General features: G+C 34.6%; 1 long non-coding RNA gene and 1 pseudogene across 1 annotated transcript; both read left to right on the forward strand.

Moving 5' to 3' along the window:
- Positions 1 to 4,098: 4,098 nt before the first annotated feature.
- LOC149148891 (rhomboid-like protein 20 pseudogene) lies at positions 4,099 to 4,588 on the forward strand (annotated as a pseudogene).
- A 5,602-nt stretch (positions 4,589 to 10,190) lies between these two features.
- Positions 10,191 to 11,094, forward strand: LOC149148892 (uncharacterized). Its single transcript, XR_016263067.1, has 2 exons — positions 10,191 to 10,539; positions 10,635 to 11,094. It is a non-coding gene; the product is annotated as an uncharacterized LOC149148892 (long non-coding RNA).
- Positions 11,095 to 12,254: the final 1,160 nt, after the last annotated feature.

The following is a 12,254-nucleotide window of genomic DNA, read 5'->3' on the forward strand; positions in this document are numbered from 1 at the left end:
GCTTAGCTCGACAAGAAAGAGCCATTCTTCTATTTTCTCCAATTGCAGGGTTTGTTTACGATAAAAAATGCATGAAATATGCAAATTGGGGTTTGGAATAGGGGCGAACAGCTTGTCAAATATTAACGTTGGACCCGAGGAAACTACGAATACTATGCTCTTCGGACGTCATTTTGACCTTGTTATAAAAAGACACTTCAGTATTGGATCCGAGGTCACCATCAAGGAAAGCATTTAAACTGTGGATGATTTTGTCTACAACGTCATTCAGAGCAAAAGGCACGAAATTTCTGTCTGAAATAACCATGTCTTTGAAAAGTATATACAGAGAAAGCTCGATCTACTGTCATTCAGAGAAATACTCTAACAAATATCTCCTAGACATTGTTATGAATTTTATAATAACCCAGTGGGACACCAGTGCGATTACTCTTTTTTGGTTTTTTCATTTGCTTTGCCATAATCCAGACATTGAAGAAAGGCTTCTCCAAAAAATCAACGATGTGGTCAAAGAGAATGAATGTGCGTCCCTGGAGAATCTATAGGTATGTTCGCTGAAACCCTGACACATGTAGTGCTGGACAAGATGCACTATCTTCATGCCGCTTTGACAGATACTTTGCGCCTATATCATCTTATTCCTGTGGTGAGTTATTTTCCACGAATTATGTTGTCATTACAGTGAATAAAATTATGCTATTATTACTATTATAATAGCCTAGTATTATAAAGATGAAATTTCATATTGAAAAGTAATTATATTTAAGTTTTGACTTTTTTCATGTTTATTATATATTGAGAATAAAGATTAATTTACATTGAATATCTCTATAGTTAGTTATATATCAAGTTCTGTTGAGCTGCCTCCACTTCATTTCCAGAATCATGATCTGTAAAGCTTTCCCCACGAGTTAAGTCATTTTCAGAATGCGGTTCTATCGAGCTTCCTCCAAGATTCACTTCATGGTTGAAAGACTGCGATATACTCGAGCTTATTGAACCTGGTATTAAGTTCTTACCTTCGTTCCTAGTATTATTTTAACCTGAATCTTTATTAATCCGATTGAATATGGTATTAAGTTTTTTACCCTATTAGATTGCTAACGGTTGTATAAATTATTCATTGCCAATTTATCAGATAACTAATTAATTATTCCTCCTCATGTGGGTGACATAGATTCCTCAACCACTAAAGTATATACTAGAAAGTAGGTACTAAATTTCCATGTGAGTGTTACAGTATTTTCTACTAGAGTCCAATTGTAAGAAAATTGTTGATTTGTTAAACATTCTAAATCTCTAGATTGATGAGTAATTTGGCATGGACCTGGAATATGCGTAATTGGCAAAGACAATGAGGAAAATGTGGATCAGTTAATTGCATACTGTTGCGGATCATTTATTTGCGCACCATTTATATGTTAAGCAAGTTTGGAGTGAACCAATAAAGAGATCAAATGGGAAAAATGACTTGTGAGGAGAAATGTTGTTAATCTCTTCTAAAAATTGGCTTATCTTTTTTTTATTGTTGCTTTAGTAAATTAACTCCATTTCATAGACTCCAGTGTATACAAGATAAATACAAAATTGATTTGGAGCCTAAAGAAAGAATTACGATGGAAGAGCTGAAAATTGAAAGCAAGTTGCAAGAAAATTTGAAAAAGGAATGGTCTACATCTTGGATTGAACAATTCTCGACACTCTTAGTACAGACGTTCAAACAACGCAGAACCGATTATTTTAGTAAACTTAGGCTTCTACATAACAATCAAGTCTCCCTTCTTCTGGGATTTCTCTAGTGGAAATCTGAAATGTGCACAACTTAGAGCTCAGGTGAATATCAGAGAAAATATTTGTTTAACAATCATCTCCGTTATCGAATTTTTCAATAGATTGTGCATAAACAAATCTACTCTAGGATTAAATTGGACCCAAAATAGCATTCAAGAAAATTTGAAAAAGGAATGGTCTACATCTTGGATCGAACAATTCTCGACACTCTTAGTACAGTCGACACTCTTAGTACAGATGTTCAAACAACGCGGAACCGATTATTTTAGTAAACTTAGGCTTCTACATAACAATCAAGTCTCCCTTCTTCTAGGATTTCTCTAGTGGAAATCTGAAATGTGCACAACTTAGAGCTCAGGTGAATATCAAAGAAAATATTTGTTTAACAATCATCTTCGTTATCGAATTTTTCAATACGTTGTGGATAAACAAATCTACTCTAGGATTAAATTGGACCCAAAATAACATTCCTCGCTTAAAATATATGGGATACTAATTAACATTTTTGATAATAACTAAAATTGTAATATGGGGTGCAGGTTGGATTGTAAATGTATTTTTAAAATAGTTAAATATTTAAAAGATAAAAATTCTACTGTAAATGTATTTTTAAAATAGCTAAACATTTAAAAGATAAAAGGTTGAATTGTAAATGTATTTTTAAAATAGTTAAATATTTAAAAGATAAAAATTCTACTCCAGGATTAAATTGGACCCAAAATAGCATTCCTTATTGGATACTAATTAACATGTTTGATAATAACTAAAACTGTAATATGTGGTGCAGGTTGGATTGTAAATGTATTTTTAAAATAGCTAAACATTTAAAAGATAAAAATTCTACTCCAGGATTAAATTGGACCCAAAATAACACTCCTTGCTTAAAATATATGGGATACTAATTAACATGTTTGATAATAACTAAAACTGTAATATGTGGTGCAGGTTGGATTGTAAATGTATTTTTAAAATAGACAAACATTTAAAAGATAAAGATTCCATCACAGCTATATAAAATGTATAAACCCAAACAAAATAATGACTAAAGATCTAATTTGAAGCCACAAGGGATATCAAACTCTCATTTGAAGCCACAAATGATATTCACAAAATGTTTAGGACACATGGTTTGTATTTTTAAAATAGCCAAACATTTAAAAGATAAAGATTCCATCACAGCTATATAAAATGTATAAAACCCAAACAAAAGTATGACTAAAGATCTAATTTGAAGCCACAAGGGCTATGTTGGGACTCAGAAATGTCATATTTTCATCCACCTTTTTCCTTACATTTCATCATCCCATTAACCTGTTATCATATCACTTTCCTACATACACTTGGGTTTCACCTTCTTATTTTTCATTTTATTCATTTTTGTATTATAAGTGAATTTATGATTAATTATTAGAAAATGTACATATTTTTATATATATCTCAAGAATATGTGAGTTTTGTGATGTAGGAAATATGTGAAGAATTAATATCTCCTCCACCATATCAAGGAGATAATTATGCAAGCCTTTTTCTACGGAGAAAATCATGGAGGCATATCTTTTTCTAAGGAGAAAATCATGGAGGCATATCTTATCCTAAGGAGAAAATCATGGAGACATATCTTATCCGAGATTTGTGGGATCATGTTTGAGAGATTTGTGCGATGATATCTTGTAATAACGGGAAACTAGTTGAGAGTGCTTGAGAGAATATTGGATATGTAATTATGGAAAGGTTATCTTCTTCATGTATATAAGAGAGTGCTCTCTCTTCATTGGGATGAATAATGAATAATAGAGAATGGAGATTAACTTTAATTCTTTCATGATTTGTAATTTAGTTATTGTAATATAATTTGACATAGTTTTATTGTCATGAGCTCATATCTGTTGTTTGCCATTCACTTCTTCACATGTTGTATTTATTTTCCTTTATGCAATTTCATGCTTTCCTAGTTAGTGTTTCAATGCTTTAATTTGATTTCAGTAATTTAGATTAGATTAGATTAGATTAGTTCCACTTCAGTCCTGCATATATAGTGCATGTGTCTCGTAAGTCTACGGACCTCGGATTGATAAATTAAATAGTTGGGTAAGTACTACAACGGAATTAAACGAACATAGTTTCACCCAACATTTTTTCGTTGAATTCACCTCTCCCATGCCCAATCTTCACATCAATGGACGGTGTAGGCATGATTTGACGAAAGGCTCGAGATTCGGAAGAATAAAAAGAATCCGCAGAGCCGACTGATGCCTCTATACTATTGAGATTGGATTCGACCCTATGGCTTGATATTTTCCTGGACCCTATGGCTTGATATTTTCCTCATTTATACCTTTCTATTTCGATATACCAGTTTCGTATTTTTGGGATCCAATTCTCTGACAAATCATTTGTCTACCTTGCTAGTCCTCAGCCACTTATTTCATCATGGAAAATATCAGGTCTTTGTGAAATCATCGCTGGATTGTCTTATCGACTGCATGTCTTTGGGCTTCGCAGAATTGAGTTCCCTGAGCAATTAGCTTCTGCTGTTTCTCGCCTTTCCTTGTCGACTTTGTTAATGGGGCTATCTAACACCTCTTCAAGAGAGAATGTTACAAGGGAGGCTGTTACTTCATATGACACGGAATTTGAGGATGAGTTTGCTGCTGCAACTCCACTTCTTCATGTAACTATAGATCCATCTAAAGAAGCTGCTTCCACATTGGTTATAATGAGCTTTGATAGAAATCTCGCAATTGAAGCACTAGCCCAGACAAATAATGATATTAGCGCAGCAACAAATTCTCATTAATGCTAAAGCGGCATGGTGCTTGGTATCAATGGATCGGTTGTTCCATATTTCTTGGTTTCATTTTTATCATCACTGATTTGTACACCTTTGGGGTTTTGATAATGATATCTCGTTTTCTTTCATTCATTGTTTATTCTGTTCCAAATTTATGAAATTGTTTTCTGTAACCAAAAAAATATATATATATATATAATAATAAAAAAAAACACAAAACATAAAATAAAAAGAAAAAATAAATAAATAAAAAATAATTGCCCTCATTCATTCATACACTCACTACTTGTTCCCTAACAAATACAATGCTTTTTCAAATGTTTTAAATGAATTTTTCTGCAAGCCACTAAAAGCATTTTGAAAAAGTATTGCACCATCAATAAGTACATTGCATGGGGACATGCAATATTTCTAAGTTGGGGGGAAATAAAAGTATGTTGGATATTTTTGTGAATTTGTGGGCAAGAGTTAGGATGCACATACTAACAAGTGAAATGAGATTGGTGTTATGTGTAGGTCAACAAAAAGCTTATGCAGAAAGCTCAACATTCCAATGCAACACCCTTTTCATCCACAATTAGTGTAACTTCGAAAAATAATTAAAAAAAATGGACATTTTGTAAATTCTTGAAAATGCGCTAATTTGTTTTTGAGTCACTTCATACAGGAATGATCGATGGAGATGGCACACGAAGATGACAATTTTTATGCAGGAATGGTGCTAAGTTTTTCAGAGTATGCAAAGTGATTTTTCGAAATCACAATGAAACATGCATCATTGGACGCTTGACGGAACAAATTCTTCACTGCACATATCATGACATTTTCCACTACACAAAAATCCTTTTGCGTCATGATTACTCCCTTTGTTTTTCCAAACGCCTAGACCATCCTTGTGTTGCAGCCCATCTTCCATTTCCTTATCTTTCATGACTTCATGCACGCCTATTTTTCTGAATCGCATACATCCATTTATCCTTTTCAGTTTAGTTTTGCCTTCTAGTTTGCCTTCTGAATAAAACTCATTCCCTTTCCATGATTACATTGCCTTGATTTCCTAGCCATGCTGATCCACACTGCTTGTCCGTGAGTTCTTTCTATTTATAGTCCTACCAAATCTTTTTGTACAAACTCGCGTTGACTGATGTGGGATTCCTTAAGGCCCACCTTTCAACAAGTCTTGCCCCATCGACACCAGCACCTTATCTGGGAAATAGACTAGAGTTCATTTTGAGTACCTAGAGGCTTGCATGCCTTAATGGCAAGCTCTCTCGCTGGCGATCATGGGAATACATCAATGTCCCTTGATCTTCAGATCTTGCAAGTGGCTCGACCTCGACACATCCATTCACACTTCGCAAGATGTACTCTGGTACCTTGGCACTCATTGACATCAATGGTGAGTTGCCTCGCATTGGTTAACGGCATACATCAATGGCCGGTAATCCAATGATTTCTATTCATGCTCGACATCGACACATTCATTCGCATGTTTAGAATTGTACCATCGGGTTTGTAGCGGGTGAAGACTATACACTTTTTCATGACTCCCTCAGCAGTTACAGCAGTATGCATTCTGATCTATGAGGATACCACAGTACCACTTTCAGCTTTTATCTTTTCCATGATTCAGCATCAGCAGTTCAAATTCCTTCATTTCCCAGGATCCAGTTACATCAGTCACATTTTCCCGATCCAGCAGCAACAGCAGCTACATTCCTATTGCATACTTCATCATTCTTGGGTAAGTAGAGGTATGTTGTTTTCTAATCTTTAATCATGCAATTCCTTATATGCTAACTTGAATATTTTGGAAAATTCCCTCACCATGCTACATTTCCTTTCATGCGCCATGTTAAGTTGCATGCGGACATGCAACAAATTCAGTTGAGGGGGGGAGAACTACATTCACTACATATTCACTTTCATGATTCCATTTCTTCACCACTATCACTCCATTTACCATTCACCAACATTTATTTTCCAATGATACTTTGTTGCACTTTGTTTCATACGCAATATTGGCATGCTTTATTAATATTACAAAAAGGGCTTTCTTATGCACATTATGATTTCCAGTGAATGTTTACATTATTGAAGAAAAGAGAACAGAAAACGAAATGAATGTTGTTAACACAAGAACCAACATTCTTTGTATTCATGGTTGTCACACAAGAACCAACCATATTCATGGTTGTCACACAAGAACCAACCATAAGAAAATGTAAATTGTTACCAATGTCTCTCACATATCCTGGAAACATTTAAGACATCATCATGTAAAGCCAAAGTTCAATATGCCAAATGTTCTTAAAAGATACCCATGCATGGTTGCATGAGGACATGCAACAAGTTCAGTTGGGGAGGATGTTGGGACTCAGAAATGTCATATTTTCATCCACCTTTTTCCTTACATTTCATCATCCCATTAACTTGTTATCATATCACTTTCCTACATACACTTGGGTTTCACCTTCTTATTTTCCATTTTATTCATTTTTGTATTATAAGTGAATTTATGATTAATTATTAGAAAATGTACATATTTTTATATATATCTCAAGAATATGTGAGTTTTGTGATGTAGGAAATATGTGAAGAATTAATATCTCCTCCACCATATCAAGGAGATAATTATGCAAGCCTTTTTCTACGGAGAAAATCATGGAGGCATATCGAGAAAATCATGGAGGCATATCTTTTTCTAAGGAGAAAATCATGGAGGCATATCTTATCCTAAGGAGAAAATCATGGAGACATATCTTATCCGAGATTTGTGGGATCATGTTTGAGAGATTTGTGCGATGATATCTTGTAATAACGGGAAACTAGTTGAGAGTGCTTGAGAGAATATTGGATATGTAATTATGGAAAGGTTATCTTCTTCATGTATATAAGAGAGTGCTCTCTCTTCATTGGGATGAATAATGAATAATAGAGAATGGAGATTAACTTTAATTCTTTCATGATTTGTAATTTAGTTATTGTAATATAATTTGACATATTGTTTGCCATTCACTTCTTCACATGTTGCATTTATTTTCCTTTATGCAATTTCATGCTTTCCTAGTTAGTGTTTCAATGCTTTAATTTGATTTCAGTAATTTAGATTAGATTAGATTAGATTAGTTCCACTTCAGTCCTGCATATATAGTGCATGTGTCTCGTAAGTCTACGGACCTCGGATTGATAAATTAAATAGTTGGGTAAGTACTACAACGGAATTAAACGAACATAGTTTCACCCAACAGGCTATCAAACTCTCATTTGAAGCCACAAATGATATTCACAAAATGTTTAGGACATATGGTTTGGAGTCTCAACAACCTGCATGTTCAAATTAAGCATAGTGAGTTCTTTTTTAAACAACAAAGTTGTAGTTCTTTCCTCGCAATCGCAATGATCAATTTGTCATTTGAAGAAATGACCATTTTCCACATTATTTCTTCTAAGTTGACAAGTATATTTTTTGGATATTGCACCACTTTATTTTTATTTAAAAAAAAAATTAACTAATAATTTTAAAGTAATATTTAATAACTTTTTAATTAATAACTATAATTACTATTTTAATTATCAATTTTAAATCAAAATAATATATCATAACATTGCATTGTACATTATCTCAATATAAGTGAGAAATATAGAAATAGTGGGAAATGTTTGAAGTTCAAGTCTTTCTTAATAGCCCCACACAAATTCTCTATATTTTTTAAAAATTGCATATGGAAAAATTCTACAAAACTTTTATTGCAAGTTCTATGTTTTATGTCGATTGAAGATATCAAAGTTTTTTGTCTTCATTAAGTCGAAATCTACATCTAGAGTCGGCGAAGGGGACATAACAGGATGAGTGAAGGGGACATAACAAGACAACTAATGTATGGCCTCAGGCTTTGTAGCCCTAGTGTTGGCGGTGGTCATACATCACCAAAAAAATTGGTATGAAGGCCTTTAACCCTAAAGTAAACTTTGTAAAAGCGTGATTGCTATATGCTATATGTCACTGGGTGAAGGCAATGACCTAACAAAGATGGACAAGAGGTATTGTACAACATCCTTTTTGTAGGGATGTTTTTTTGGAGAGATACTATGCGGCGAATTGAAAGTGTCATCTATTATAATCTACTAGTAATTTTTTATTGAAACTTACACCATTCCTTTGCAACATCTGGTGCAAATGCTAGTAATAATAAATCATAAAGTCTACATTAGTGTCAACTAATGCATAAATGAATTGTAGATCGACCATAAATAACCCATGACCAATATATTATTATACATAGATGTATCCGGAAGGCAAATAAATAGGCTTGAAGGTTGTGAGACTAGTGTATAGACCGAAAAGTATAGTTGATATGGTTCATACAAAATGTATAATATATACATATAAGCGTTATATATATATATATATATATGTAAAATATCTCAAATGCATTTATATGTATAGAGATGAGAGAAAAAGGAATATAAAAAGGTAATGGAAAAATATATAGGTAGGATTATTACGCCGTAAGGCGTTCCCCTTTGAAATGAACTCCCCTAGATGTCTCCCTGTCATAATCTTAACCGTTAAATCTATTGTTAGACGATTCAACAATTCTCAGCCGTCCAAAGAAAACATTAAAAAACAGTTATTAGTTAAAAAATTAATTAAACCCAGCCCAGCCCAGCCCAGCCCGTCGGGTTTCCTCTACAACCCCTCCCGAGCACACACCGCTCCCGCAAGCATTGCTGGCTCACCCACGCAGGTCCGCCCACGGTGCATATTCCCGGCTGGCTGTGCGTTCTTTGTTTTTAGTTTGTGGGCTGATGTTCATGGCTTTTCACTGCAAGAAAAAGGCCCATATTCTGAATTTTCTGGCTCACATTATTTGGTTCACCTCTTCTTGGCAAATGGAGTTTAAGATCTATTCATGAAAGGCATTGGGGTGAGTTTTCTTCACAGACATCTTGTTTGTAGGTTGTTGAAAGGGTTTATCCCCTGCAGCAGTGTTGCTTGGAGTTATGCCTTACTGGGGATGGCACTGCGACACGACTTGTGAAGGACATCTGGTGGCTCAAGCTTCTGTGATGATATTGGTTGCAGGCAACTTGAAGGGCTTGGCATCTTGTTGGTTGGGCCATGAAGCCCTTTGATTGCAGTTGCTTTTGTGCGAAGGGATTTCTGCTGACAGTTTGTCTGCTGGTACACATCTTGCAGTTGGTGAAGTGTTCGCTGCTAGCCCTTACCATCCCATGTCATGGCTGCCTAGCAGTGGCCTGTTATGGGAACTACTGCTGTTTAGGATTTCATGGTTTTCGATGCTGTCATGTTTGTCAGTGCTTTGGGGAGTGATCTTCCCCAAACTCCCTTTTGGCAATTCGTGGGGGATTCTTTTTTGGTTCTTTGTCTGTCTGGCCCTGCTCTGTTTATCACAGGGACATGTTGGTTTTTAGGTTTCTAGGTTTCATTCTTGGACTTAAATTTTCTGCTTTTGATCTGTGTACGTGGTGAAAGTCAATATACTGTCCATTTTTTTGTCATATGCTCCCTTTACCAATATTTTTTTCAATAGAATTATACAACATATTTCTCAAAAAATTAAAAAAAAATTAAAAATGAAAAAAAAAAATGGGAAGTAGAGTAAGAAAGGAGAATACCAGGCCACATAGGATTGTTGAAATATTGCAAATTAATCATAGAACAGTCAGACATGCTTTTCCTTTCTTGTACAACTATTACAATCTGGGTGGAGTAATATCCACTGTTCTGAATGTGTAACTTTTTCCGATACAAGAATTGAACACATTAATTTCAGGACACCAAAACAGATCATTGCAGTGTTTCTGCAGGGTAACCATACAAATGAATTGTTAGTAGATCACAATGACCATTGTTTCATATCCTTTGCCACAGAGTAATTGTACAAATAAAATGAAAATATCAATATAAGGAGAGGATGGTGGAAGAATGGGTATACTTCTAACTAGCAATTGCTGCTACTTTCTGTCTTATATGAACTAATGCTAGGCTTGGGTATAGTTAATCATCTCATAATTTTGTTTGCAGATCACATGCAGCTAGTTGGTAAAAGTGCTTCACAAGACCAGAGGGTGTATCACAGATTCCGGCAGAGGAGGCAGGATTGGAGAATGGAGTCCCATGGGAGCAGACATTCTTTGGTGTCTCGGAACAGTTGAGTGGGTTTTGCAGCATGCACATGGAGTTTTGATGAATTCCAATTCCGAGGTGTGTGTACTGAATATATTCTGAACTGGTTTGGAAGTAGCATAATGATGGGCTACTGATAAAACTAGAATATCATGTACCTAATCAAAATTGTAATTTATGTGGAACTTTTGGTTATGAAGTTCCCATGTATTGAGATGTCCTATTTTTTCTTTTTGCTGTAAAGGATTTTATAACTAGATATAAATATTTATTGGTCTAGGGCATTTGTGACGCTTGTAGTCAAGATTGATAAGGCCAGTTCTGATTCTATTTTAATCACATAAAAATCTTATGCAGTCTACTTCTTTCCAGCGGGTTCAACTGGGAGATAAATGTGTGGTAGAATATAAAGTAATAGGTGTATCGAACACTGTGGAGACATAATTGTAGCAAATGTGAATGTGCCTCTTGGGACTTAAAACTCTGCATATGTGAGTAAGTTATGGTAGTGGAATGTATGCTAAAGGACTTTATAGTGACTTGAAGAAATGCTGGTAAGCGAAGTTACTGGATTGGAAATAGACCAGTAATCATGGCGTTTTAGACTTGCATATTCGCATGTCAGTACAACCTTCTTAATGGATGTTCGTTTTTAATGCTGATTATAATCTAGGCTCTAGCCTATCAGATGACCTGTCTATTGTTCAGAGAAAGGACAAACTTTGAGCACTCATAATCAGCAACAAGTCTATCCAAATATTTGTATCTCTGGTCCAATTATTTGTACCTCTAGATTGTGATTGAACATTTTATATCTCTAGGTCATTATTGAATGCTTGCTCTGATATAATCGATAGACAAATCTATGGCTGGGATTATATGCAGGCTACCGCTTTCCTATACCTGCAGCCTTCTTTACAGAGTTAGTTTCTCATTTTAGTTGCAGGCGTACATTATTCAGACAATTCAGCAAAGGAGCTAAATTAGGATTGTCCATAGCCTGGCTAAATGCTACTTTGCACATGTAGTTGTATGAAGTTATACCTGAAATAGCATTTTGTCTTTTTAATTGCGACTTATCAGTGCTTGTTAAGCTTTATGTCAAGTCATAACAAATTTGAGTGGGATGGCAAAATTGTGAATCTTCAAGTAGCTCTTGATCTACTTTAAGGAGTTTATAAAACTTATTAGAGCTCCATTAAAGAAAATTGTTGAAGGTCTTTCACCCATATAGATTGGCAGATGTGAAGTGGCCCAACTAGTGGTAAAACAAGGTTATCTTTGCATTTATGATTTATTTAAGTTGGCTTCTTTCTTAGCACAATGGAAATGTAGCAAAGATTAATATCCACTGGGGTTCATGATTCCATGAATAAATAATCCCAATGTGGATGTCTTTTATTGCAAAGTGTTCATTGCTTGTTTTTATAGTCAAGAAGATTTTTGATTAAAAAAATCCTTCCCAGATTTCAAGTTTCAACAATAAAAGTTAAAACATGTTGCTTTTTACTTGATCCT

Source organism: Pinus tabuliformis, chromosome 9 (genome assembly GCF_031772625.1).
Source record: "Pinus tabuliformis cultivar Carrire ecotype Pingquan chromosome 9, CPIR1, whole genome shotgun sequence".
NCBI classification, from domain to species: domain Eukaryota; kingdom Viridiplantae; phylum Streptophyta; class Pinopsida; order Pinales; family Pinaceae; genus Pinus; species Pinus tabuliformis.